This window comes from Prenolepis imparis, unplaced genomic scaffold (genome assembly GCF_030444845.1).
Source record: "Prenolepis imparis isolate NDT839.2.m4 unplaced genomic scaffold, iyPreImpa1.0 SCAF_9, whole genome shotgun sequence".
Classification (NCBI taxonomy): domain Eukaryota; kingdom Metazoa; phylum Arthropoda; class Insecta; order Hymenoptera; family Formicidae; genus Prenolepis; species Prenolepis imparis.
The window spans coordinates 13,128,375-13,156,242 of NW_028141167.1; the positions used below are offsets into that span (position 1 = coordinate 13,128,375).

A 27,868-nucleotide genomic window follows, 5' to 3' on the forward strand; every position below is an offset into this window, starting at 1 on the left:
GGCGAGAGAGAGGCCCTCGACACGATCGCGAGATTACCTACACCCACGCCGACAGATAATAGATAGTAATTGCAGGTCTGCCCGGCTTGGAATCGGCTCGACAGATCGATCGGCCCGCGGTGGGAAGAGGGAGATAATGATGCGCTTAGGAAGAAACCGTTCTCACATTATTTTCTCGCGAATACGACTCTCTCACATCCGTCTGATATATATATATGTATATATATATTATTGCACGCACGCGTGATGCTCGTGATGGGCCCGGCGATCGAAAATCGGCGCGATCTGGGCCGGTTTCTCGGGACGACCATATTGGGCATCGCCGGTAGAATTTGAACGATGACCCCCGACCCTTCCGCGGGCGATCGTCCGTCTTCTTTCAGTCCGACAGTGCGTGTGATTGGCACGCTCGTTAGAATGCGCGTGTATTGCGAGGGCAATTTCATCGAAATCGGTTCGGTAAAATTTTGTCTGTATAATATTTTTTATAAATTCTCTCTATTTGCAAATTTTTTTGCATAGATCTTTTTAAATTAAAGCGTCGCGTATTATTGAACGTAAATATATCTTTGGTGGAGATGAATGATTAAAGTATAAAGATATTTTAATATTCCGACGATTAAATTGAAAGAAAGTTAAATTAAACCAGCGCTTTATTAAAACGTCGTGCATGAGTATAATATTTTTTATAAACTATATTTGCAATTTTTTTTTATAGATTTTTGTAAATTTACGCATGTGTATTGTTGAACCGAGTGTTGAACATAAATGTTTCTTTGATGGAGATGAATGATTAAAGTACAAAGATATTAAATATTTCGAGTTAAATTGGAAGAAAGTTAAATTTAATTAACGCTTTATTAATATATCGCGTACGAGTATAATACTTTTTATAAACTATTTGAAACTTTTTTTTTCTATAGATCTTTGTAAATTAACGCATCGCGTATTATTGAACGTAAATGTGTCTTTGATGGAGATGAATGATTAGAGATATTTAAATATTCCGATTCGGCGTCGCGCACCGACTGTTAAATTGGAAGGAAGTTAAATTAAACCAGCGCTTCATTAATGTCGTGCATGAGTTCCAACAAGGACCTACTAAATATTTGCAAACGGACTTCTTCTTTACATTAAACGAAGAGGAGGACGAAGAAAACGGGGGGAGACGGAATATATTCTCAACGAAACGCGCAACAGGGAGAGGGGACAAAAGGCGATTAAGATCATTGCGGTGGCAATTTAGCGCGGTAACACGAATCAAAGCCCCCAAAAAAGCGGCCGATCTCTCTCTATGGACCTTCGGATTTGAATTTAACGAAGGAGGTTCGAGGAAACGAACCTCTCCGGCAGAGACAAAGCATATGGTCTCGCGAAAGAAAGTGAGAGAGAAAAGAAGAGAGAAAGAGAAAGACAGAAAAGGGACAAAGAGAGAGAGAGAGAGAGCGAAGAAGAAGGCGTCCGTCCAGTCAAGAGAAGAAGAACACGAAGAGACGCGGGAGAAGCGAGAAGGGAAAACGACGAACGGAAGGTGAAAGAGAAGGCTGGAAAGGCGAAGGAGGTAGGTTGTGGAAGGGCTTTCGAGGCGAGTCGCCGAGCCTAACTGTGCAGCACTCGAACTCGAACTCAAACAACTTTGAGCTGTGTGTACCCGCGCAAACAAAACAGCGCACTAATTGCTTACGTCACTCGGCAAGTCAATGGACTTCTTGACTGAGTACTCTGAGTCATGCAACCGAGCCTCGGCGAGGCGATGTGCGGCCGCTTAGCTCTCCGCTCCGCTTCGCTCCGCTCCGCGCTGCGCCGCGCCGCGCCGCCAAACCACCTCGGGTTTCAATTAAATCACGTCCACGCACTGTTTACCTCGCATAAACGCACTGGCTCCCTCGTACGCGACACATCGACGTTGTTAATGACGATGACGACGTCCTGCTCGTTTTGCCCGCTATACAATCTTACATACTCTCTCTCTCTCTCTCTCCCTCCCTATTCGAACGATGATACGTCTCAATAGATTCGAAATCGTTAGTTTGCTCATTAGAGCACCGAGAACTCTCTCCTTCTCTCCTCCTCCTCCTCCTCTTGCAAACATATAATCGAAATAAATTTAGAGAATCATCGATGGAATAAGCCACGTGAGCAATAGGTACGTAAGACGCGAGCGAGTGTCGCAAGTGTGTATTCGAGTGTATGGAGAACGTATCCCCTCGTGGTATGCACGAGAAGGGGCTGTAGGAGCTATCTTAGATCGAACGGAGTCCAATTACCGACGTTATTAATTAATCCCCCACCTCGCCGCTCGACCACCCGGTCCATCGTCTCTCGCTTCCATTCTCAACCCCATCGTCGTCCGTCTGTCCGCCAGAGATACCTGCGAGGGATATCCCCTCCAGCGTACTACATCCTCCATTACCGTCCCCGGTCTTCCGAATCTCGGTCGGTTTATACGCGCGGAAATCATTCCGCGTCGCTCGACTCGATATTGCACGACTTTGCGCAAACCATTTTGTAACGTAGAATCATCATTTTTTTTTCTTCCGAGTCGAACCTTAAAACGGTCGCGAAAATGAGTGACATCTGTCATTTTTAAAAGACAAATTATAAGAAATATAGAGACACATATTAGGAGCGTCTTATTTATTTAAATTGTATTAGCCATTAAATTTTAAAGAAATTGGTGTCAGATGAGAGAAACACGTGGGTGACTAATGTCATCCGCGCGATATTACTTTGGAATTAAACGCCGAATCTTTCATCGATCGTCGAATAAAAAGATGGCCTTGCAAACGTCTTGCCAGAAGCCCACTGCTTAGAATTTTGCCCTCCGCGCTCTCATTATGCAAAACTAATTCCCGAGATTCACGTGCAAGCTCCGCGTACTATTCTCACGGCAAACACACATACAATATATATACGCATATGCAATTTCGCACGTAATTGAATGTATTATAATTGAAACGTAACATCATTGTTAAGGCATAATTGTGTGACCGACACACAATTATGTGCAACGTCGCGGTGAGTCAATCGAATCGAACTGACGTAAAAACGCCAATCAGAAAGACTCTCGGCGCAAAAAAGCGCTGGCCGGTAAAGGGGCCAGCGCTGCTTCTTCTTCTTCTTCTTATATACCGTCTCTACTTGAGATGGCCTCTTCTGGAAAGAGGAAAATGACAACACTCGCGCAACGACAAAACCGCTCCTCCGGCCTCTTGTTCCGGCCACTCGGGAGAGAAGATCTCTCCTTCTCTCTCTCTCTCTCTCTTTCTTCCATTCTCTCTCCTGTTCTCTGTCGCCTCGCCAGAGAGTAGACACGCGGAAATGTTCTTCTCGATTTGTCAACCCGACCTCCCGAAATATCTTTGACGCTTCTCGCTGGATGAAAAACGTAAGAAAGCCTCACCTCCTTCTCTCCTTCCCTCTACGTATAAAAAGCGGAACAGTTACGGCAGCTTCGAGACTAAATTTAATGACGTTTGACAATATATAATCAAAGCAGAGACCATCTTTCGAATAGGTATATTACGATAAAATACTTTTTTTAATTCATTAACGTTATTAACTCTGAAAGCGCGTATGATTCGTTCAAAAACTCGATCATCGCGAAATCATCTTACCGCGTTACGGGAAAAATGGCGCTGCAGCATGAGTCCGAGATAAGATTCTATGCTGTAAGTGCAGAGCATAAGGCCCAAAGTCGACGAACCGGCAACGCCGGACCGCTGTGATCCCGCAGTCTCTCAGGTAAGGAGAAAAAAAGAGAAAAAAGAAGAGAGGGGGGAATCGCTCCCCTAGAATGTCCTTTGTCGCAGTATTCCCATCTCCCTCCTCCTCCTGCTCCTTCCCTTCCATCCACCCTCTCCTCACCCGCATTCGGACTAAGCGGATCCTAAGGCCCGTTCAGGCCCTTCGCATACGTGGAATGCGTGTCTCTACTACACGAAGACTCTCTCACCGTCGTCTCGGAGCAACTTTGTCGCTCGATCCTTCGCGCTCTAATAATTTCAGAGGATTGATAAATAGATTGTACTTGTCTCGAGATCGATCAGATAAAATCCGCTGCAATTTATCACGTATTGCGTGGGATGAAAATTTTTTAATTAATCTAAGGCGCGACAGATGATTTTGCATTTTATATTTCTCTACATTTCCGAAAAATCGTAGATGTATAGATTTAATCGTAGAATTTACGCGGAATCGCACAGTAATTTAAATAATTTTTTATTACAATTCCGCTTTAATCTATGGAAAGAGAAGGAGAGGGGGATAGAGAGACAGACGAGAGGGGAACCACAGGTATTCACGATGGTACTCGGCCGGTGACATGGGTTTCGCCGACCAATGAATTTTAATTCCTCAGGGCCCAGGCAGCCCCGCTGCGACACCAAGACGATGATTTAATATTTTAAGAAAATGAGGGGTCCGTCCTTAATTTAAGCGCGCTCGTCCTATAGGACGGGGCCTGTATTGCTGGCAGCGGGAGACCTAGAAAGCCATTACCCAGATATTCGATTCGACAGTTTGAGAATGCCTTGCTGCTCCTTCCCCCTATTTTGTCCATAACTCGATAATCCCTCTTTACGATGCACACGACTTGAATTCCGACATTTTGAATAATAATAAGAACTAGATTTTTTATACATATTTTGTACACGAAAAAAATTTTATAGTACAAATTATACATGAAAAATATATTTCCTTTTACAGTATTTATTGTATATATGTAATGACACGAAGATACTTATTATTATAAAAATTGTAAATTTTGCATTTGTTGTCTATCGTTTATTAACGATTATACATTTCTTTGTGCATCAAAATATTTGAATAATTAAAATATTCCTTTGTAAAATATAATACGAATATAATATTGAAAATATCGTGATTTCTTTTATATGTTTGTGCGTTTCACAATTAAAAATTTATCGTAATTTTTTTTTTATAATATTTTTTTCGTGTACAAGTGTACAATAAAGTGATCCGCATTTTCACAGAGTAAAATACAACTTGTTAATTCTTTTATGTCATTGCCAATTAACGAGAAATTGCGAGAGATTAAATATAAATTTGTAATTTTGTTACTTGAACGAGTAAAATTTTGGCTTATTAAAATCCATGCTTTCTTTCGAATCATGCTTTCTTTCATGCTCTGTTGCATCGATACTGCAATAAAAAAAAATCATAAATTCCAAGAATGAGGAAAAAGTTTTATAATTTTTGATTTTAGCAGCTCTTACAAACAATTATTTTCATCAATACTATTTATTAAAAGTTTTATTTTGAAAAATTTATTACAAGACTATTTTCAATCATTGCAATTATTTTCTTAGCATCAGTTACTGTATATGAATACTTAATTTCGAAACGGGAAAATTTAAAGATACGAGTAAAAAATGATACTATTTTTATTATTGCGCGCGCACGCGCGCGCGTAAAAGTTTTCCATTTTGAAATTACTTAATTAAGAATGAGCAGTGATAATGAGGTAAATTACGTTAATTATCTTTAAGATTTTGAAAGAAGGCATCTCGCACGTAAGCCAAGGACGAAGGTGCGGATACCTGTTGACAAGCATTTGCATGTGAATGCGGTATGCTGTCGTGCTAAGCGACTCTTCTAATCTCCACGAGATTATTTTCCGAGGACATGAGTTTCCTGGCCATTACTACCTTTAGGACGATGTTATTATAATTTTTTTTTCCTCCTCTCTTTAGAATAATCCTTCGAAATCCAAACCGCCGTCAAACTATAGGCTATTTCATGAAACTTGACACGTTCACGATAAGAATAGAAAGCTTTCGATAACGAACGTCTATATTTGTGAAAGCAACTTGTTCTTTCTCTCTCTCTCTCTCTGTTTTATATTAGAAACATATATCCTAACAAAATTACAAATGTCAGTTTAATCGCTTCCAACACGGGGATATTTAATAATCAACTTGTCTGTCGTGTTATAACATGGACAGAGAAGAGGAATGGTCGTTAATTGCGTATATGATATCACGACTTGGTGAGAGAAATAAATGTCGACGTTATGCATCCGGCCGACCAGCTTGTGCACAATGCGTGCGGCGAGCAAATTTATTTATTTATTTATTTATTTCTGCGTCTCTCTCTTTCTGGCGAGACAGAGAGAAAGAGAGAGAAGGACGAAAATGATAATTAAGCGTCATGGTGTGTTTGATGCAACATTATCCGTCGGCCTACACAAATGTTCCAATTATATGGCTCGCGTGATACTTTGATCGCAGTCATCGCTTGTGTTTATCGTGAAGGGATACCTGAACAGCCGCGGGCGAGAGAGTCCCGAGGGAGGAAGAAAAAAGCGATTGCCCCTTCGAGAGAGAAGAAAAACAAAGCCGGAGTGCGACGGCGTGTTTCACCTAACTTTCATCTAAGCGACGGTGAATTTTCTGAAATTGCCGTTAGCGTTGAGACAATTTTTTTCGCAAAAAAATGTATAGGCTATGTGTGGCTTGCGCATTAAAATAAATTTTTGACGAGCATTATCAATCATCAGTTTGCACACATTTTAAGTATGAATAAAAATGATCATACCTCAAATAATTATGGAAAAATTTCTCAAAATAATATAATATAAGGGTTAATACATTTGCCAGGAAGCGAAGATATGTGTTTAGAGATTTCAAACTCTCCATGTCTATTCCAACAAAGAATCCGAAGCTCCGAGTCAATGGCGGGTAGACGAAGATCCAACAATAGCTCGTTCTTTTTAACGAGCGTCGCTTATTATGTCGCGTTTGTAGGAGCGTTTCTTGAGCACGAAGGCAGGTAGGAGGAGGTGGAAAGGAATAATTAAAGCGCATTTATGTGTAGGCCAATTCGTGATCACCGTCCCCGTCGGCCTCGGGATCTGAATGGGTCCTGGGATGACGTATTAGCTCATATTTGTCTCCCGACAATACCGGCTAAACTCTCTGCCCAGGTGTCCGTCGTTTTACACTCTTCCATCTCTCGGGAGGACGCGCGTGCATGGAATTATAATGGGATAGACCGTAACAGAACGGAAGATGGGCAGCGGCAAAAAGGGACGATCTGGAAAGCCGCAGAAGCGAGCGACGAGAGACAGAGAGAGAATGTGAGAAAAGCGAAAAGAATGCGATCTCGGGATAATCGATGGAATCTACCCAAGATCACAGAGTTTTATGGAATTTTTTCTTCTTCTTTTCACAAATTTTTAATTGAAAATAGAAAATATATTTACCTACTCTCGCGTATAAACCTTGCACATTTTAATTCTTAAATATTATACTATAGACCTTTCGAGATACCCTTTCTAATTAGATTCCGGTGTATATTGATACAAGTACAAATTAGACGGAGGGGGGCGAAACGATAAATACGGTCGGTCCTGCTACAATACAGTTCCACATTCCTTGCTCCCTACGGGCGGCCCCGCTCCTTCGTTCTTGTTCAGTCTTTGTCCGGCGCATTAAAGCCGTGATAGTTTCACAGTGTGTTTTTGTGATTGATCGTGTGATCTCGTCATTCGATATAATAAGATTGCTTTTGATCCGCTCGCGCGCGCGCGCGCGTTTCATAATTACAGGCGGTCCAATTTAATCCTTCACCCTCGATGAAACGGATAACCGATTATTATTATTACTAAGGACGTTTAGAAAAAGAAGAAGACAAATTAACAAATATACAGTTATCAACAATAATTAATATAGTATATAATTTATTGTATTCTGATAATTTGGCTTTTAGATAGCTCAATGATACGTCTGTCGAACGGAAACCTGAGGTAGAAATTTTTGAGAAACGTCACATCGTCGCGGATATTATATATTTTTTGCGGCGGGAAAGTCCCGACGGTGGGAAAAAAGATAGCGGTCGTCAAATTGATACATATTAATAAGAGAGCAGAGATTCGCGTCGTCAGATTTTTGCATAAATTTGAATCGCGGCGCGCGCGCACTCAGCATAGCACCAAGGATCTTCTCAAATTTGAATAATCGAGAATAATTCTCCGAAGTTTTCTCCGTGTAAACGCGCTGTAATCAACGCGGAAAGCGGGCCGCTACTACTCGCCTGCCGCGAAACATTCATTTTCACCATATAACACCTCGCGATGGATAATTAACCGCGCGCGAGCGCGCGGAATCGGGAAACGTGCGAATTTCGCTTTCGCGAGCAAACGCTCGGCCGGGTGTTTGCGCTTTTAATGAATCTTGACCGAGTAATGGCGCGTCTTTGTTTACTTGTCCCGATGCGAAATACCGCTATTAATTAGAATAATCATCAGCTTTATTAATCAGTTAGGTAAACAAAGTTTAGCTCAATTAATTATAATTCATTAGATCGATCAGACTGGGAAACAGCTTCATGCGAGGAGGCATCATCTCCCATACGCATCGTAGAATATATTTTACATTTTCTCTTTACTCGCATTTTTTATCTTTCGTACAATCTTTTCTTTTATTTCTTTTTCTTTCTTTTTATCGCGTGTTTCTTCTTGTGAAATAAATCATCAGCGAGAAACATTATTAACAAAACGGTATATTTTATGGCAAATTACGGCCGCCGAGAGAGATTAACTTATAGATGAATCTCTAACTATAGTTCGGAGAATATCTAAGCGGAACTGCCGTGAAATTTGCCGATTGGTAAGCTCTAACAATACCAGCCAAGTGACGATGTAACGTATGTCTCTACACGTAGCAGGTCTACACCTAACTGTGTCGCTCGAAATGCCCGCCTGACCCTGTTGTAGCGATGTCTATGAGCGAGAGCAAATATTTTCTACTAGAATAACGTATGCAAGTCGAGAGAGAGAGAGAGAGAGAGAAACGCTCTCTGTGATATCCGCAGACGCAATTCACATGTAACATGTATACATATATATTTTCGTTTGAAAATTGAATGATCTCTGCGACAAATTTACAAAGAACATACATCCTTAAAGTAATGGGTATGAAATATAAAATATTAGATTATATATACAATATATATAATATATTATTATATATATTATGTATATATTATAAATTAATATATTAATATATTTTTATATGTATATTATTATATATTATATTATATATTATAAAATATATATATAATACAATATATTATATATATTAATATTATATATATTATATATTATATATTACAAATTAATATATTTTATAAATTTTTGGTGTATATTATATCCATATACAATATTTCATATCTATGTAATCAGATATTTACTCTTGACAAACAATTTTTGCAAAAAGAAAAAATGATACATATGCGCGTAGGATTTGGGTGTAGGGTTTTCGAAAATGTTTTTCGCGTTCGCATCTCGTTCAAACACCTCGCCGCGTTGCCGCCACGTTGCAGAGAGTTTGCTGCACGCAAATGAAGAATTGTCAGCCAAATACGGTTCGAGAGTGGTAAGGGGCGCTAGTAGGGGATGAATGGGACGTAATGCCGGGTCTACCCTGATTGTTGCACTCCTCTCCCTTCCTCGACCTCTCTCTCTCTCGAACCCATCGGAATTTCCAGTACGAATTTCCGGCTGCGACGTCACTTCCGCCGACCGGGAACAAGTGAATCCAGCTGCCCAGAATCGTCTCTATACCGCCCCTATTTAAGCCTTTCCGCTCTCGCCGGGGTGCCATCTTCGCATCGACGCATAACGATCGGAAACGCGCGCGATTTAAACTTGTTAACGCATACTATTCCATGTGTGTGTCCGACTGATATATGTAAAGAATAATTCAATTTAAATTTTCTCGCTACTTTCAGATCTCGCTAAGCATATTCATTTTTTAACCATCCATTTTACGCTTTACAATAGACTTTCCGTTTTGTAATTTTTCTCCTTTTAACAAAAATAGCCTGTCAAGGGTAAATTTTTAATTAAATTACGTAAGGGATAGTTAAAAGACGAAGAGCGTAGAACACCGGGGTCGGCTATAAATAATAAAACTAGGAAGGTAAATATAATTACCTAACCGTATGTACAACGTGTGTTTGTCCTACGGTCCTGCGACGACGACGCAACAATCGTGAAAACGAGAGTGGGGGGGCTCTTTTCAAAGCATGCCGACGCGAGGAATTAAGATTTTAGCGACTCCCGCGAGATCGACCCGCTGGCCAATTTAATCTTCGCGAGTGAAACTCTTTTCTCCTGCCCCTCCCTCGACAATCACAATGCGATCCCGCGGATGTTCGAATTATACCCGCCATTATGTCGAAGGATGACGCACCTAAAACGATTTCTTTCATCCAATATATAGTAGATAGGTATAACACACACGATACAGTGGAGAGTTCGTAAAGGAAAAAAAAATCCTTCTATATATCCTGACAAATTTGGAGAAACGAGAACGGAGATAGGAGTGCACAAGGAATATATATATATAAGATTTAACTAGGAAAAAAAAAGAAGGAAGGGTAGAGAATTACTATAATTATTCTTTTATCGGTATTGTTACTACGGTTGTTACCGTGTTTCGTCGCGGGATATCCTAAAAAAAAAAAAAAAAAAAAAATAATGTCGTTTATCCGGCAGCCAACAATAGCGCGAGAATAATGATACGCACGACCATTCACTGCATTGTATTACCTACATCGTGTCACGGCATTGTTTCCCGCGTGTTCGGGTGTCATCCCTCGGCGCGAAATGGCTCGACACGTTTTCTCGTTCCCCGCCTCCTCCTCCTGTCACCCTTGTGTCCTCGCTATCCTCGCGAGGGGTTGTACCTGTCTTCCGAGTTAGCCGCCTCTTTATTATCATTATCGCCATATCGCGGACCTAATGTCGAAGCCGAACGCGCGACCGCGTCGGCGGTATTTTTCTATTATCGCCCGACTCGTTCGCGCGATGTTCTCTTCGGGGTGGGAGATGGGGGTTGGTTCACGTACCCTGTCGTACGCGAACAACGCATTTTTATTAGTCGCGAGATTCAGAATTTTTAACGAACATATATATACGCTGGCCGCGTCGCGTTATTTCGCGTTATACGAAATAAATCACATCGATAATTGATCGGGCGTAAATTAAAATACCGGCGCGCGCGTTTTATTGAATTGCTTGCTTTTGTAACATTTATTAAATTGTCCTGTTAACCTCTGTTAATTAATGCAATGCAATATACATAATTTTAAATTGAAAAGGAAGGAATATAAAAATAACTGGTCGGAAAATGGGGAAAATAATTGAAAACAATGCGCGCTCGCGAATTTTCATATACGAATGGCCGTCCCGTCGAAATCCGCGGGGAAGAGCGATCCGTCGATATAATATTTGATCGCCAAACGAGGAGGACCAAGGTACGAAAACCGAAAAATGGCGATGCGGACGGTCAAGGAAGATCGACGAAGGGCGCGGAAGGACGAACGAAGGAGGAGGAGGAGGAGGAGGGGGGGGGAGGACATTGAAAAGCGGTCCTGCGATCAAGAGAGCCAATTACCCACCCTTGCACAAGTACGCCCCGTCGAACATATTTTTCCTACGTAGCTTACGCGAACACTCGAAGTGCACTCGAGCGCTCGCATATGCGAGCTGCATTTCGAGGAGGCGGGCGCGCATAATGCCTTCGCAAATCTCCGCGCATGTACATTATATACGGATCGGGATCATGCGTCGAGTCGGCTCGAGGGGGGTGTCGAGGGGGAAATGCGGAATGTAAGGGAGGGGAGGGGGATGAGGGAGGAAAAGGAGGATAAGGGGTGGCTAATAAAGCTAAGGGTGCCCCGCGACGTCGCATTTACTCGGCCAAATTTACCGCAAAAACATATTTGCTCCGCGAAAGTCCCGACCGATCCTTATATAAGCTTCGCGTAGCTACGCTCGCGCGCCCCTTTGTTGTCGCTCGCATTTTTCTAAAAGACGGACGGATTTCTGCCAAAATCGATACGCGCCCGTTAACTTGAAGAAACTTGCCAAAAATTCCGTGGATCTCGGTCGGATCAAATAGAATAAATTTCCGAATAAATATCGATGTTTCTCGGAAGGGTGGGACGAAATTAATTAAATTAAAAATATGTTGATTAAAAACTCGTTCGACAATCGATTTTAGATTGAGAAAAAATGTATAATAATAGGAATAAACATTTGAAAATCTCATTCGCTTCTGCTCTGCAGATACTCTTCTCTCGATCGACCGAAACCTACCTACGATCCTTACGTTTTGCTTTTAATGAGCAGCACACATTGTGTGTCGCTTTTACAGCGAGAAATATTCAACACCTTCGACGGACAGGCACACACGAGATGCCATCCGAAGACGACCGTTATAAATTTACCGCGGAAACCTCCGATTCTTTTTTTTTTTTTTTTTTTCTTTTTCTTTTAGTGGCAATGATTTTGCGGCGATATGACACCCGCCTACACGGGGCTACCATGTAAGGTGCGTGTATTTTGGCGATTTTTACGACGGGGCTTTACGAGTCCCGAGCGTTCTCGGGAACCTCGTAATGACCTTCGGAAGTTTGCGGGAAAAAGGTCGAACAAGAATCGTCCGCGAGAATCGATGAGGCCTCTGAGAAGCTTCAAAGCCCTTCTCGCCCACAAGGGTACGCGATAATGCGAGATGGCGAGCATATCGATTTTAATCACCTCATACGAGAGAAGCCTTAAAAACTTAGATAAAATACGATACTAGATTTTTTATCAACTTATTTCTCATACCTCTAATTTATGAAGAAAAATGTTTAAATTGACATTCCTTTTTTTTAATAATATTGTGAATGTCGTAACGCAACAATTATTCCACGCGTTATGATCAATCAGTATAATAATTTTCTTCAAAGCTCCGTCTGATATGTCGGCTGGAAGCAAGTCTGTATCTCGGATGTAGCTGTTTGTTTGGCCTCTCGACTTGGTATCAAATTAGAACTGCTTTCCATCTGACGTCCGCCCCGCCCCAATGCAGCTTCCGAATCCCGAACTGACCTGTCCAAAAGGGCCGACCACCCTAGAGCAGAAACGAGCTAAGGTCACCACCACGTGACCGCAAGACATATACCTGCGGGCATCACGTGACTCGCGAATATGTTATCTATCTCGTTTCTAGAGATATGAGGTTTCGAAAATTTAATTTTTTTTTGCACGAAATTTTACGAGACATGGAGAAAAATTTAAGTAATTTAATCTGGATAATTGGACTGGGGGAAAATTGATTATATCTAAAGTTGAAGCAACTCTCTCTTTCTCTCTCTCTCTCCCTCTCTGTCCGTTGTTATTAAGTCGATCGGCGGATCGTTCATGCGGACTGCGGACTAGAAAAATAGTCACGGCATGGAATCCCATCCTTATTGGATTACGAAGGAACAATCCTAAGATCCGTTAACGAGTTCTGCGGACGGCAGGATCTACGATAGAAGAAACCCTAATGTCTTCTGACAGGCGTGCCGTGGAAGGCCTGGCGGCACCTTTTCCGAACTATCCGCCACAATTATCCGAAACCTCTGTCGGCTTATTTTTTTTTCTCGCTCGCACCCCTCCTACTAGGCAGGACCATCCGCAGAAGCAGGCATTGTCCTCACCTCCGCCTCGTGTTTTTCTCCCGCTGGTAGATGCGAGCTGAGATAAAAGTTTTGACAAGTGCACTCTGGTCCGGCAACCGTGAACATTACGAGAGAGGACGAGTGACTGTTCGGCTAAAACTCGCAAAGGGGAGGAAGCGAGAAGGGGGGGACATTATTTATCTATTTTTCTCCTTGGAATTCTAGATCCGCGCGATATATATTTTACAAATGCGTAAATGCGTCATGTTGAATTTACGTCTGAAATAATAGTTATTCCAATGATCGATCTGCATACGTTGACGTGTATTCGATGAATTAGCATATCTACTTGCAACAAGACAGAAACAATATTCGTATCGCTCCAAGATTGCACGATTGTATCGATATAGCGATGTGTTTGCGTTACCGCGTTGTGTATAATATTTATTGAACTGTTTTTAGCACCTTCAAGGCTATAGGTATCGTTAAATAGAACTGATTGGAAGAAAAAGATACAAACAACGCGCCTGAAGTGCATCTCGCGTATGTTAAAGTATGCAAATTGATTTTATAAGCCGGTTCGGTAAAAAAGCACGATGAAAAAGAAAAAAGAACTGGCAGACCGATGATGATGGTTCAACGTGTTAGGTACTACCAAGGGTACTACGTAATCGCTCGAAAAACTGACCGTCCATCCGAAACGATTTTACCCAGTTCCTTACCGGTTCATTCACCCATCGGATGGCCACAAGTATCCAGTTAGCCCGATTAGAAAACACCATGGAGAGAAATAAAGATTTATAATTTTAGAGCGAAAAAAGTCAATCTTTTTTTTGTAGAAAAGGTATATCGTTGAAAACAATCGACTTTGCCGTTCCGGATCTTTTTTTTTTTTTTTTCATCGCTTATGAGGAAAGTGTTTGGAATTGTATTACTGCGTTGCTATAAGAGTGCTCGAACAAAATTACCAACAACGGCATTGTTACTAATTTTATTCTACTGCCTCTTATTTTTTTTTTTTTTTTTTACCGCTTCCCTCTTTCTCTCTCGCACTTAATTTAACGCTAAGACGCTTAGTTTAGGGAGGGGGAGGACTCGAAGCGAGTTTCCGGTACGTAACCCATCGTCTCGCAATACCGCGAGAAACGCGAGAAAAGATTTCTAACATATCCCTGCGAGGAGACGCTCGCTGGTGCGAGACACGACGAGGCGGAGCGTAATAAAAATAAGTAATTACTGCAAGTAATCCTCCTCTCTACTTCCCCCCGCGACGCACTCCTCCGCCCCGCGCGAGTCGTTCAATTAACGGGAATACTGTTGTCTTCCCACCCAACCCTCTCGTCCAACTCGCTCCTCTCTCTCTCTCTCTCTCTCTCTCTCTCTCTCTCTCTATCTCTCTATTCCTCTTCGCCTTCTCTCTTCTCGCCCCCTTGCAGCCTCCACGCATCCCTCTTGCATTCCCTCCCTCCGCCAGCGTCCCTCTCACTCGTCCACAAAACCCGCGAAATGTTTCACTCGCAAAGTCGCGTGGAGCGCGCGCAGAGAGGCACCTCTTCTGGGGTCCGGGGGGGAAAGGGGCCCCGCGGCGCGGAGGGACCCGGTATCGATGCCCCTCCTTCACTCACGCCCCTGACGTCCATCTATCCGCTGCTCCCTCCGACGCTGCGGTTCCGAAGACCGCGCACCATCCTCTCCCCGCGCTCGCCGCGCTCTAACCTTCTCTCTTTCTCTCTCTCGTGTGCGCTCCCTTCCCCCTTTGCCGCTCCTCCGACGCGCGCCGCATAGTGGGGGGAAGCCGACGACGCGGCGGCTCCTCCGGCCGCCACTCGTTCGTCCGACGTCGTGCAGCGCGGATCGGTCCGTCGTCGCTCCGTTTTGTGCGTGTCGCGCGGTGTGCTCTCTTCTCCGCGACATGCTCCATTCGAGTTCGGGTTCGCCTTGACTCGAGAGCGAGCGCCCGTCGAGAGACGAAGGTCTCGCCCCGCTTGCGAGAGGATCTTTCCCGAGTCGAGGTCACCAGAGTCTCTCTCAGGTCTCTCCCAGTGTTGAGTTCGCGGAATGTGTCGCATTAAGAGCCATGCGGAGAGACCTCGCTAGGCTCCCCTTTCTCGCGTTCTCCGAAGCGAGCACGCGGCGGTGGTCGTTCCGTCAATGTCTCGAGTCGTCGTGTTGTTCACGTTGTTAACGCGCAATTATACGGTACATTCGGCGCGAGTTTTGATCCCGAAGAGAAAGTGCGTTTGAAATGTATTTGCGATCGACGAGGGATTCGATGATCGCCGTCGATCCGACGTCAACTTCCAAAGTAGCGAGATTCGTGGTAGATCCGAGGCAAGCTTGAAAAAATTTGTCGCCTCAATTTTCGCGGGGATACCTCGATCTCGGGGAAACTGCGAGGAATTCTATTACGATATGCTGCACCGAGTGTATCCGTGACATTGTGATCTCTTGAATGGATGGTGCGTACGAACCCGCGCTGTCCCATTGATCGAGAGTGGGCCTCCTCGAGGAGAAGAGGAAGAGCGTTTCCGAGAAAAGCGGAACATTTGCGGGCGGGTGGTCGAAGCACCAGCACCAGCACCAGTACAGCGTGCGTGCGTTCCCGAGATCGATAGCCCGCGGAGGAGAAGAGAACAGGACGTAGGATCCTCGCACGAGGATACTCTGCCCCGTGGACACCTGCTCGCGATGCCGTCGCGCGTCGCTGCCTCGCTGAAGGAGAACCTAGTGTATTATCCCCGTGTGTGAGAGAGAGAGAGAGAGAGAGAGAGAGAGAGGAGGGGGACCGATCTAACCAAGATTGTCTTCTAGTGAAAGATTAAAGGAAAAATATAATTTTAAAGTGCCGTTTCTCTCCTCGCGTCCAAGGATCTTTTTTAGCGGCTGATCGAATTCAACACAAACAGCCTACGCATGCCGGCGATAGTGGTGAGTGTGACGCTCCGATAATTCCTCTCTTGCTTTTTTATCTCCTCGCATACGAGATCGACATCGGCGATAAGCGCGGGACTCTCTCGCTCCGACCCGGTGATCCAATTCGTGTTCAAGCCTTTGCGATTCGCCTCGCGGAGAAACCGATCCCGCGCGATCGGCCTAGAAGCATGAATTATACTTAAAGTTAAGAGGAGAAAAGGTTCTTGTTTTTTTGAGGGATTTTTCAAGGATCTCTATTTTTTTCTATTTCGAGCGGTGTAGATTTATTGACGAAATTTCTACGGAATTACATCATGCATATTTATGCTTGAAAGTTAATTAATCGTAAACACAAAAGAATATTACACTCACACTCGTTTACACGCGGAGAGATGAAAAAACAAGGCTTTTCTCATAATTATCTACCAATCTTTATTTATACATCCGCATATATATTAAAATTTGATTCGCGCATTGCATATAAATTTAACTGGTATTTATAAATTTCTAACGTATTTAAAAATTAAAATATCCATTGCAAAATGTAAGCACCCATCTCTATTTACCGGAAAATATATAAATGAAAAATTAATAGCCCGGTCGCACACACATGAATTCATATTTTGCTTACTTATGCGTTTATTAATTAAATATTAAAAGCTTTACAGATAATATAAATTAAAAAATTACTCGCTTCTGCGCGAATATAAATTCACATTTTATTAAATTTGTGCGTACAATATTTATAAACTAAAAATCGAAAGGTGCTCTCTTATACAACTCAATCCCGAATCTCATTTATTTACATATCATAGTTAAACATTTCATGTTTCGTGGCAAATATGTATATAAAAATTTAAACTATTCGCAAATATAAATTTTTATATATCGAAAAGTTATCCATTTATGGGGTAGCTTGTATTTTTGGTTAAAGATTGTTTTTTCCACTCGTCCCCGATACATATCGATGTTCTGCGATCAGTGTCTACAGATTCCTTTTTTGGGATATACATATATATATATACGTGTCGTCTCTACCTGCAAATGGGAAAACATTGTAGTTCCCTGTGTAGTCTATCTTTGTCGGCGAGAAGGGTTAGAGTGTCCACGTGTGAAGTCCTCTCGTTTACACAGCAGCAATCAAAATATTTCTCGTTCTTCGACCAAAGTTTCCCGCGTTTGTACTCACAAGAGTATAGTATTAACCCTCGGGGGCTTAATGTCCAGCGTAGAGCTCCTGGCACGCGTTTGTCGCAGTTCTAATTCGTGGCAGCTGGTACGAGAAGCCGGTAGTTTCCCAAGTTCCTCTCAAATCTTAAAACCTCCTTTTCATTTTTACAAAATTATATTTTTCTCCCTTATATTATTAATTTTTAACGTTTTACATCTCGGTCTGTCATACCAGCGTGCGCGCAGTTTTTATACATATATATATTTCTATTCTTAGATATACCTACATTCTTGAATCTCCGTAGATTTGTGCGACATACTTTGCATTCTTGAACGTGTTTGATTTCTTGTAACCGAAGACCGCTGGCTCTCCCTTGTCCCTTGCAATCTTCTAATCGTAAGAATTATTTTCCGCGACGGAAACATCGCGTCGACCGGTAGCTAGGAAAAGACTGAAAAGAAATTTCCGAGAAGGCTGCGAGAGAGAAAGAGAGAGATCGGGACACGCAGGCGCGGCCGCTGCCACGTGGTCGTCGCGGTCGGATCTGAACGACTAGGTGTTAACCTTTTTCGAAAATCGACTAGCTACGCCGCCGTCGTGGCGAGGAAGAGGCGAGGAAGAGGCGGCGGGCGTCGCGTCGCTTTGGCAAAACAAGTAGTTACGTGAAGTCCTGGCCCGCGGCCAAGCGGTTTTCAACTTTCCCGAGTCGAACTCTAATATTCTTTGCGGAGACACTGCTCTTCCGTCCCCTTATGCACTCTTGGGAAAATGAATAAACCGCGCCGTTAATTACCGGCGATTTAAGTCGCTGGATTTAGCTCTAATCGCCAAGAGTGTGTGTTTGCCAAAATTATTTCAATTAAATTCTCGGTGCAACGGGATCGAGTTTTCGTAAGGTGTGGATTGGTCTTGAAAAATGAAGATTAGCGTGAAATTATCATCAGGTTTAATAAGTTGTACCGAACTGCTTTTATGAATTTTTTAAATCTTTTGTAAGAGATATCTTGATCCGGATCTAGGGACACTTCTATGTCGCGTTAAATAAGGATTGGCGAATTTTCCTATTCGAATTCGCGAAATAAGATCGCAGGCTTCATCCGACAAGACTCGACGACGATTACGTTATTATCCGTATAAAATCGTGAAAGCGATAGAAGATTATTTTTCTACAACAACTAACTTTTGAACGGTACTGTACATCTCGCATGATGCTATCTCATGACAGATATGCGCGAACGGCTGATCGAACCAATTAAAATCTCGTGGCCGACGTAATTAGAAATGAGGGGAATATGTGTGTGCGTGTGTATTAGTCCGCATTAATTCTCTATAATTCTGTAATTCTGCGAATCACTTGGATTTAGATGATATCACAGGAATTGCTGCAAGTCCATCGGCGGCAAATCGCGAAAATTGTCGTGATCAAATCGGACAACAAGGTCCATGCGAAATACCGAGTTTGAAATTGCGATTATGTGGCGCATCGGTGACCACGTGGGGCCTTCTTCCCCCGCATTATTGCGATACTATGTCGTATGTCGTATAAGAAGGGAATCACGGTTAGCGAAATTATTTTTGAAGGCGGATATAAGGCGCGCGCGCGCGCTATAACTCGTAAGGAAAGTTGCTCGAATATAAGTGCGCCGTATAACGTGGGTATAAAATATTTCCAACGTCGCAATATTAGTTCGCCGACTATTTTCAGTTTGGCAGAGAACTCTTGCGGCGCGCGTTTAACACGTGCTATCATCGTATCAAGGTTGCGTCCGTCACGAGAGAGAGAGAGAGAGAGAAAGAGAGATCGCGGCCAGGTGATTTGTCTTTTGTTGCTAGTATCCGAATGATACCGATCGCTCGTCTAAAGATAGCGCGCAACAAATGAGAATTAATGTCACGCCAGCTGCGCGACCATTTTTTGTTCCTCCTCGTATCCCCATCAACGACGGTAAATATATATTGCTATACGTACCAATTTTCACTTACTTATGAAAACAGGAGCGGTACGAAGTTAATGAAAGCTTATGCATTTTTATGAACTGAATATTCAAATTAATAAAACGTATATTTAATTTAAAAGCCAAACTCGATCGATTAGAATACGCGGAAAATTAATTTAATAATTAGATGTGTAATTTTTCAAAGTGCGGTCTTTGCGGAAAAAAAATCTAGGAAGCTAATTAGTCGGAATGACACATTGCGCGTTCTTTTTCCTTTCTATTTTTTTTTTTTCCTTTCTTTTTTTAAGTACAATATCCACTCGGGGACTAAAGGATTGCTTACGGCCGTTTTGGGGATGACAGCCAGGAGCAGTGGGTTAGGTACGCGTAGTACGTCCGTGCACGAAGATATACTTAACTTTTAATTACTATCATATAACTAATTAGCCCCGGGTGTGGGCGGGGGTTTTGTATATTAATTTAATTTTCAATCTCACAGGGTAATTCTTGGCGCAACGTTAGTTTTAATCAACCCTCCGACGCGCTCCACACGCCAGCACGGCTCCGCAGGCGGTGGGTCGCGAGAAGTGACGGGCAGAGAGGGGCTGGGTGGGAGGGGGAGGGAGGGAGGGAGGGAGGGATGGGGAGGGATGGGGAGGAAAGGGGAGAGACGGTTGGTAGTTGAGGGTGGCTCTCGGAGTGCTTCAAGGTGGAGTTGAGGGGCAACGGTGGAACGGAGTACACCTACTCAGCTAATAAAAAGCGGCAATAAAAAGCACCCCTTAGGACCACTATGGATATCTCGCTTTCCTTCCCTCCCCTCCCCCTCCCCCTCCGTTTCGCGGAATCGCGCGCGTCCGTATTTCTTTCCTCGTGCGTAGCCCAGGTTTATTCACCTGCCCGGGATTAACTTTAATCAAGTATTTACATTTTAATTCGCTGCCATGTACACACGCTTAACCGAGCCCAGGCAGAGCTGGCCCGCTGCCCTTTACGATAACATCGTCGTTTAATTGCAAACTGCCACTTTCCGGGGACGAGAGACGTCTGCTAGCGCGATGTCAATTTCGTCCATCCTATATCTTTCGACTACTGTGACTATCGCAATAATAGAGGACAAGGCGGATGTGAAGAGAAAGAAATAAGAGAGACTTAGGTTTATCAATATTTTCAGAAGTTAAAATATAAAGATTAGAATAATTGCCAAGATTGCGCGGGAAAAGACGATAAATAGATCGATACGTTTCAGTACGCGAAATTATCATGCGGTTGCATCATGTTTATTATGATAGATATACACGAGCAATCGCGTTAGATAGAGTGTCAATAAACATGTTTGACGCTGTATACATATTTTCCGAATATGCCATCCATTGATCATTTTTCAGGCTCTATCGTAGATAACAATTTCCGAGCAAATATATATAAAATAAAGTAATAAGAGATATATTAATTAAAAGTATCGTATATTATAACCTACAGCTATACAGCCATGTACTACAATTATATCGAAACATTTTACGATTTAATTACGCTGATATTTCATAACACAATTTTTATGAGTTACGAGCTACGTTAAAAAAATTAATTTTATGTAGACATGCATAATTAATGACTGAGCGCGTATTAATGAAAAATGTAAATCCGGAGCTTACAAAAACGTCGAACAGAGCGCGCGTGCACGCTCTTTTTTTTCTGAAATAATCCTCGATACATTAATCATAAAGAGGATTTATTACTTAGAGCGGTCGGATAAATATTATGCTCGAGGTTAATACCTAAATGGACCACATCAGCACGCATTATTATCGATATGCTTTCGCGGTTTCGTCGATGTTTGTGCCAAACGTTGCGCGTTCAATATATGAATTTCACACTTCTAATTAGCCTCGTCAGACAATTTCTGAAAATGGTATATATATGAAAATACATGTATGTATATAAATTAATTTTATTGCTGCGTAATCAGTACTCGTTTCAGATAAGATTGAAATTGTGTATGAAGTACAACGGCAACGAGATATATATATATATATATATACAGGATGTAACTGAAGAAAGATATATAGATGAAGCACACCATCAAATTCTCTGACGATTTTTCCTCAATGAAAATGTAGAGGCACCAATAATTTTCAAGTTATAAATGATTGAAAAAGAAGGGCTTCTCGTAAACTAAACTTTGTGGAATTAAAATATTAACAACACTACATTCTTTAATTAATTTCAAGTAGAGTTTACTCTGTAATTAATTACAAAGATACAGATGGCAAAAAATGATGACCTCCCTCGATTTTCGCTGAGGAAAAAATCTCCAAATTGGCCAGATAATCTATATATATATATATTTTTTTAATTATACCCTGTATATAGAGTTGCGATATATAATTAACAAGAATTAATGTACTTTCTTAAAATTTATCGTATTCGCTTTTGCAAATTTAATCAAACTCTTTTCTAAGAACTTAATTTGCAATACAAACCTATCAAATCTGTCACAATATACACACGGTACATTCACGTTGCTCGATCGCGCTCGCGCGCTAGTGTTGCTAGCCATTCGTATTGACTTGTATTTGTACTCTTCACGAGGCGCACGTGTATGTGCGTGCGTTTTGCGTGCGCACGTATACGTGTGTGCGTGCGGAGGCAAACTGGAGTGCGGAGAACGAAGGAGAGGTAGGAAGAGTAAACAAGAGAGCGAGAGAGACAGCGCGGATTTCTACGAGATGGGGGAGGGACAAGGATGGGGTTAGAGCTCGAAAAGAGACGGACGAATTTACGAGGGAGGGAGACGGAGAGAATACGCCGAGAGGTAGAGAGATAACCCGACTGTGTATAGGTAGAGGAAACAAGAATGAGAGAGAGAGAGAGAGAGAACGAAAGATGGGTAGATAAAGTATATCCGAAACGGAGATGGAAATACGGGAAGATACGTACATTGGAAATCGCCGTTGCAAAACGGAGAGTGATAGAGTAACGGGTGTCTGAAAAGGATAGATAGGAATGAATGCGTGCGTATGAGAGAGAACGAGTGAAAAATAGGAATATATGCAAGACAGCGAGAGAGAGAGATAGTACGTATGTATGAGAGAGAGGGAGAGAGAGTGATCGAGGGGCAAAGGAGAGAAGGAGAGGAATAGTAGAGTATATACACACTCGCGATAGAGAGAGCGTGGAAGAGGAAGATAGTGGGTGAACGCAGATAGAATGTGTACAGAGGGTGGCTAGGAGGGGGGGGGGTGAAGGGAAAGAGGTACGCAGGCGCACATGAGTATGTTACGGGGATGGCCAGAGGGCAGCTAACGTTTATAATATTAACGCTAATGGACTACCTTATACCTTATATACCGACCCTCGCTAGACCTCCTCTTCCTCTCCGCTACGTCTCCAGACACCCTCCTCAGTCCTCGGCGAAGTACAGGATAATATTCATGGATGTATTCAAGCTAATGCACCAAGGCGTCCATTGCAATAATAACAAAGTAAATAACATTGCTGATTTTTAATTATTTTATCATTAGAGTCGGGCGAGCGCACATACATACATATACATACACACTTGGGTTTTTATTAAACATTTAATATATCCCGATAGAGAGAGAGGAGAGAGCGAAATAATCTTGGATGCAGCCAGTAAATCTGTTTTATATTTTATTCTATAGATACTTGCAATTTTTGTTTCGTACGCCGACTACGCCGGATGTTTTTACAGAAAAGTCCTTAAAAATTTTACATGAAAATCTTGAACGCGTGAAACACGCGAAATATTCGATTCTCACGTCCATTATTCTCTTAATTTTTTATATTATACGCGTGATACATTGGAATTCTGCAATTCTGCATTGCAGTAACCCGCGTAAAAACTTGTCAATTCCATATGGCGCGGCCCACCTGTCGCGAATCTCCATCCAGTCACCCCGTAGAGCACTCTGGGATAATGTATGGTAACGGAACGCCTAAGTAAAAGCCGTTTCACGTATGTGAGTTTATATCGGCTGGTGTGCGTGTGCGTGAACACGCATGTGTGAGTTTACGTAGATACTAGACAAGAGAGTCGTTGTGGTATTTATTCCGCATTTCTAGCATTATTTTTTTAATGTTAATCGCGCGGGGGGACACTCTACTCTATTTTTTCAAGATTTTTTATTTTATTCTCATGTATATCGGTTTAATGAAGAGTAAAAAAAAAAGATGGACGGGGAGGGGACGCCTCTTCTCTGTCTCTATTTACTCATGCAATAATACTGATAAACTTCCTGACATTGTTTATGTTTTCTTAAAAGCAATGTTATTTTATCAGTTAACAAAACACGCGCGACTCTTAAAAATATTTAGTGTTTAAACTCTCTCGAATGTGAATTTCCAGTATTTATCATTCGAATGAATCTTACCTTTCTTTTTTTTCTTCCTTTTTAATGAGAATAAGATAATAGCGCGCATATAAACTGCGGTGACAATTTTGTCGGGGAGGGAACTTTGCTGCAAATGAAATAAATACATTTGCTGTGTGCATATAATCTCATCTCGTATCTTTAATAGGCTTAATTGGATTACGGTGTTTCCCTTCTTATTTAAAATATAATGCGAGATGGATATTAGACAATTTAGATAGCTGTAAAACGGTTGTGAATTTCTAACTGCGAGATAAATATATCAGAGAGTTTCTAAGTATATTAGGAATACATTGCCTTTGCTGAATTATTCGAGTGCTTTCAAGAAATTGCAGGATGCATTAGCTTACATTACGGCAGTTCCATTACATTATGAATATTACTCCGTATATTGATGAGAAGAGGGGCGGAGATGTAGGGCTCTCGATATATATATGACTGTGGTGCATTTTATTATTTCTAACATTCCCCTGATGCGTCAATATTGGCTCCGGTTGATTAATGGGACGTATCTTTCAATGATTAATAATATTATGTTAATGATAATAATTGCATATATAACAATTTATTAAATAAATATATTAAAAATAATTTGAGAAAAGGAGAATATCACTCGTTTTTTTTTTTAATTTTTAACTTTAAAAACACTAGAGAGGATATTGTAAATGATATATGAATTTTTCACGTCAATAGCGAATAGAAAATGATACATATTAATTAAAATTTTTTAAGAATTTCAAGTATATCGCAAACTGTAAAGAATATCCATAATTCTCGGGACATGTACGAATGGATAATGATTCAATAGCGTTCAATGGAGTTCGATAGAAGTAACTTGCCCTTATGGCCGATTTCACGGATCTTTCTCAAATTCTCGTTAACGAGTGTTAAATTGACGATCGATTTTTCACGGCTCGTTAAAAGTAGAAGTAATTTAATTGCCGTCAGCGCGCTAATCCGCTGATGCCAAAAAGTAGACGAAATGTATTTATATAGTACACATTATGTGATTGTCAGTGATTTTAATGTAATGAAACGCTATCAAGCGTCGTGCAGCCGCTGCAGGGAGCTATATAGGAAGCAGAGAATTTTTACACTCGTGTCCGAACCATAAAAACCATCGTAGCGACCATCATCAGAAGTTAGTTTATCGAGAAATACGTGTGTCACGCGCTTATGCGCACATGCGTCGCGAAGAATAGCGACCATCTGACGCATCCTGAAGGCTAAAGGTGTGGAGACACACGTTTTACGTTCCGGTCGGTTCGAAATGGCGACGTATGCGTGCATATAATTGTAGGAGAGACCCCCGGCTAATGTAACTCACGATTTTCCACGACCAGAACCGAGAGGGAACGACGTGAAAAGAGGGGCGGTAGGGAGGAGGATGTGGAAGGAGGAGGAAGAGGGGGAGGGGAAGGGGGGATCAGGAGAGCGCGCAGGCGGCAGCCCCGGCTAATTAAAACCGCGGATGGTAATTAATTAAGCAGACGTCAGAGGAGATCTTAGAATTCTACGCAGCCAGAGATTCCCGTGTGTCCTGGAATGTGACGATTACGTAGAATCGAACGGTATCGCATTTTTGTATGACTATCTCTCTCTTTCTCTCGTTGATAAACGAGCAAAATTAAATGTATACAGATTTGATATATTATTAGATATATTTTGAGAAGGAAGCATGAAAGTTTCGCGGGAGATATTACATATAGTATATTAGAAAGTTGTTGTATTAATTAGGTCCTCTGTTCTCGTATCTTCGTGATAAATCAAAGATGCCTATGAGGAGCGCTGGACATTAGCCGAATCCAATTAGTCGTTTAGACATACTCGTTATTAAGCGGTCGGACAGGGTTTCACGGCCTTTCACTTTGATTTGAGAAGCAATAATCGCGATCAAAATCTAACATTATATTCTCCCGATGGATTATTCATAAATTAGTTCAATTTAATGGAAGCCTTTCACTCTTTCGATCTTTGACCTTTACTTTACCTGGCGCGCGAACAATAACTCTCTTTATCGAGACTGGAAAAGTGTTGATACTACGATTATTGTTTCCCGTTAGGAGAATATATGTATATATCTGTGCCTTGTTGAGAATTCGCAATTTTGAAAGATCGTATTTCAAAATAAAAGGTTCTCATATCGATGTATTATAGAGAATAAGAAGAAAAGTTTATACACACACACATATTGATTTAATCGAATTTTACGTAATTAAAGTCTCCCCTGCTCTCTCTCCCTCTCTCCACCATCGCCATTCTCTCCCTACCTCCTTCTCTTTTCCCCCGAAATAATTACGGACTCAGGTGTTCCATTGCGTTCGTGTCTGCGTTACACCTGTATCCGCTCGTATTTACTTGTACAAATATACTCGTTCGTATATATCGAAGAGGAGGAAGAGACCGTCGAGCGAAAGCACGAGAGCTGGAAGAGAGGAGAAAGAGAGAGGAGGGGAGAGGGTGGAGTAGGAGGTAAAGTAGGTTTACTCGCGGAGGAAGCAGAAACGGCGGCAGTAAGATAATACGAAAGCCCTTAAAGGAGGCAAAAAGCGAATTGCCGTAAATCTCGACGCAGGTTGGCGGACGGGGGATGAGGGAGGGGGGAGAGGGGGCGACCAGAGGGTTGGAAGGGTCATTTAGGCCACGCGGGCCCCGATTCTTTCCGGCTGTAAACGACTACGCTTCGTCGGGCCCGGGCCCGTCCCAAACTCTCGTAAAAGCCTCACCTCGTCCACCCGCTAATCGACAACAAACACATTGTCTTTGTATCGTTGCGTGTCCGCCTACTCTCTCTCTCTCTCCTCCTCATCCTCTCCTTTCTTCTTCCTCTCCTACACTACATCGTGGTCTCTCGAACTTTCCCCCTCCAGCGAGCCTTTGTGGACCCCGCGACGGACCCTTTCACGTTTGCACGTGAGAACTTTCGCTCTATGTCAGATACCGAATACTCTATTATTTACAGAGTGTAGAAATCTCTCGTTAACATGGAAATAGAAATTTTTCGCTCTATTCTTCTTCAACAGAAAAATGTCGCAATTTTTCCCTTTGATGAATGATCCAGCTGACATATGGCAACGTTTAAATTTTAATGCCAAAAATTATAGTTATAAACTCGTCCTATTCATTCTTATTCACTTTCGTTCTTGACATGTCATCGGGAAAATTCGTGAAATAGTTTTTGGGAAAATATATTAGAAGCTATATATGTATATGTACATGTGCATAAAAAATTCGCTACTTTATTAACGAAAACTATCAGTTTTGAGCACTTCTTAACGAGACGTTACTGTATTATCGTACTTCTCCGTAAACATAGGCTTCTATAACTGATGTAAATGTAGTTCTAATTGATTGTAAGACGCGATTGCACAAGTAGCACAAAATGTTAAAAGTTTTATTCCATAAAAAAGTTGAAAAACCATTTTCTCGATGTACGCAAAATATTTTGACGTTAAAGTTAAGCGATTACATTCAGCTTTGAAAGACCATACAGCGCTATACATTGTTTATAAACGTATTACGGTCAATATATTGACTGTACGAGGAGGAAGGAGGGAGAGCGGGGCAGAAGAAGAGAAGGTAGGAAGGGACGGCTTACATTGTCGTAATTCACTTACTACTACGCGAATCATTCAGCCAATCTCTTTTTGTCTTTTCTCGTCGTAACAACTCTCCCTTTCTCTCTCCCTCCCTCCCCCCTTCGTCTCTGCTCCGATCGACCTCTCTCTCTCTCTCTCTCTCTCTGTTTCTCTTTTTCTCTCTTTCTCTCTTTCTCGGTTCCGTCTCCATCGCTTTTAACCTTGAACTCCCTCGTTACCGTATCACGCTCTGTAGCACACGATTCCTAGAAGTTTTAGAGATCCTGGGGGAATCCTATTATGAATTCTACGGATCTACTGGCACTTGTACGAACACAAGATGGTGATGTAATTGCCCGGCCGAATCATTTGGACGCCCTTCTTTCAGAGAGAGATTTACGGTTTCTCTCCTTC

At 42.0% G+C, this 27,868-nt stretch overlaps 1 protein-coding gene and 1 long non-coding RNA gene across 4 annotated transcripts in view; one reads left to right on the forward strand and one right to left on the reverse strand.

Moving 5' to 3' along the window:
* Window positions 1–27,868, forward strand: part of LOC145940923 (uncharacterized) — a 204,571-nt gene that overhangs the window by 115,222 nt on the left and 61,481 nt on the right. Inside the window, exon 1 of one of the 3 annotated variants that reach the window (XM_083046580.1) lies at window positions 15,292–16,389. The exons of the other annotated variants lie outside the window; for them this stretch is intronic. The gene's annotated coding sequence lies outside the window, so the exon portion shown is untranslated. Of the gene's footprint in view, window positions 1–15,291; window positions 16,390–27,868 lie in introns of those variants that run through there. 3 annotated transcript variants of the gene reach the window in all.
* On the reverse strand, window positions 16,658–18,110 carry LOC145940926 (uncharacterized). Its single transcript, XR_014426092.1, has 3 exons — window positions 17,832–18,110; window positions 17,564–17,688; window positions 16,658–17,412 (listed from the first exon to the last, which is right to left on the reverse strand). It is a non-coding gene; the product is annotated as an uncharacterized LOC145940926 (long non-coding RNA).